General features: G+C 42.8%; 1 protein-coding gene across 1 annotated transcript in view; it reads left to right on the forward strand.

Annotated features, from left to right (window-relative positions):
- Positions 1 to 660: 660 nt before the first annotated feature.
- LOC101849600 (rap1 GTPase-activating protein 1) overlaps positions 661 to 2,443 on the forward strand; it is a gene marked incomplete in the record, with an annotated part of 218,284 nt that continues 216,501 nt past the window's right edge. Inside the window, 1 exon segment of the mRNA XM_035968709.1 lies at positions 661 to 870.

The following is a 2,443-nucleotide window of genomic DNA, read 5'->3' on the forward strand; positions in this document are numbered from 1 at the left end:
CAACCACCACCACCAACAACAACAACACCAACATCGCTCCGACTCCCGCAAAAACGCTGTAGAGTTGTCAGGCCGTGGGTCTGGCACTGTCACCCTCAGGCACTCCCACGCCTCAGTGGCCTACACGGGAACGAGCGGCACCCTGCGCGCACCAAACGGGGGGCTCATACCGAGACACCGCTCCTCTCTCACACAACCCGCTATGTCCCACATTCGCCCTCACTGGTGGGCGTGATAACTCCATTGACTCTGAAGATTAGCGGCCAGCCGGCGACCTCTATACCTTTTCCCTAGAGGTGGGCAAAATCCGGATAAACTATAAGGATAACCGGATAATTCTCAATGAAACATTATTCGAATTCAGACTCCTTACTCTCTTTCCTGACCCGTTTGCCGAAGTGGGGTGCACCCATTTGTTGAAGTAGTGCTAACCCGTTTGTCGATGTGGTTCTAACCCATTTGACGAAGCGGTTCATATCATATTATCTGCCGAAGAGGTGCACTAACATAGTATTATCCGGATTTTGATAAAGCGACTCATTGCCCAGCCCTACTTTTCCCGCCCCTCCCCGACAAACAGTTTGTTCCAGTGACGTCGTGTTTTTTCCGCCGGTGGCCGCTCTCTCATCCCCCGTGCCACAGTCGCAGTCTGATGTTGGAGTTGGAGTCTGCTGCAGACTGCAGGGAGTCGCGCCAGTTGACAGCTTGTTACCTAGATTTACTTCCTCGTAAATTGGATTGTTGCATTCCGACAGAGTATACTGTTAAAACGTGGCTCAAAAATCACAATAAGTGGACAGCACACGTTTGTCTACAGTTTAGCATTACTGCTGTTGTAGCTTTGGTGTGTTGGCGTTTCGTTACTTCCTGGTAAATTGGATCATTGCATTCTTGCAGAATAGAAAAACGTGGTATAGTTACTCCAAGGGTAGAATCTAGAAAAAATCATAATAAGTGGACTACATGTCATGCGGTTGTCTACAGTTTAGCATTACTGCTGTTGTAGCTTTGGCGTGTTGACGTTTTGTTACTTCCTCGTAATAAATTGGATTGTGGCATTCCGACAGAATATTTTTAAAACGTGGTAGATTAGAAAAATCACATTAAGTGGACAACACGTCATGTTTGTCTACAGTTTAGCATTACCGTTGTTGTAACTTCGGCGTGTTTACGTTTCGTTGCTTCCTCACAAATTGGATCGTTGCATTTCTACAAAAGTTTAATTAAAGCGTGGAACTAATAATAGTTATTATTATTCGATTGGAAATGTTTGGTTACAGTTTAGACTAACTGCTCAACCTGCTGTATAGTCGTAGTTTAGGTGTGTTGGCATAATTTCGTCCTGCCTCGTTGATTGAAACGTTTTATTCTTACGGGATTTCAACATCTTGTCCGCTGTGTACACATACCTTATCGATTTGTTTGTGTTCTCCAAAATTGGGCCACAGCCTTGTTTGTTTCTTCGTGTGTATATAGGAGGCATCTTTGGAGGTTTAACTGCCACTTTTACAGTTGCTTATTCTTAATAAATAAGGGTAAATACATTTTAGTTCTGTTTCAATATCTCTTGAACGAACTTTTTTCCATTGACAATACAGACGTAGGTGAAAATGTCTCAGTAATGAAGTGATTAAAAGCATGATACTAATAATGACTTATCAAATAATACGACAGGATTTAATTAACCGCTCTTTTTTGCTGTTGTTGTAGTTTTTACTTTCTAGTTGTATTTCGCACTTCACAGGATTTGGATTACGACAGTTTCTCGGCTTGGGTTCGGATAAGTTATTGTAAGTTTGGTCGGCCTGCTTTTGTTTCGGATTTTCTGGCGCGGCGTGCGTGTTGCCATTAGGCGCGGCACACAGAAAAGTGCTCCGCGCAACACCGAAATAACACCAAGCACTTAGCCGGCTCAAGCAGTTTGCTGAGGGATTTCCCGTAGCAAGATTTGTATCACTTCTCTATTACACGCCAATTGGAAAGAGAGAGAGGGGATATTGTATTGAGTGCTGTGCTGTTGTGGTATGTTTCTATGGTGGTTTGGTTATAGTTAGTTATTATAGAGCTTCGAATTCGTGTAAAGTACAGTGCTTTATACAATGAAATCTATGTGCTTATTTTCAGAAATAGGATCTTCATTGGGAATTCTGGTTGATCGTGAGTGCACGATTGCGATTACGTGTGATAAACTAGTCTGAACATCTATTTTATTTTTCACGTGAGGATTATTATTTGCCTTGTTCATATTATTCACGAAATGTGAATTTTGCTAAGTAACGAAATCACACGAGTGTATTCTTTTGTCAAAACATAACCATCATCGGAACAGGAATGTTGGAAACTTATAAGAAACGTTGTTAGGGGAAAGGGAAAGGGAAAGGGAAAGGGAAAGGGGGAGGGGGAAAAGTGTGTGTGTCTGTGTGTGTGTGTGTGTGTGTGTGTG

This window comes from Aplysia californica, unplaced genomic scaffold, assembly GCF_000002075.1.
Source record: "Aplysia californica isolate F4 #8 unplaced genomic scaffold, AplCal3.0 scaffold00077, whole genome shotgun sequence".
Taxonomy (NCBI): domain Eukaryota; kingdom Metazoa; phylum Mollusca; class Gastropoda; order Aplysiida; family Aplysiidae; genus Aplysia; species Aplysia californica.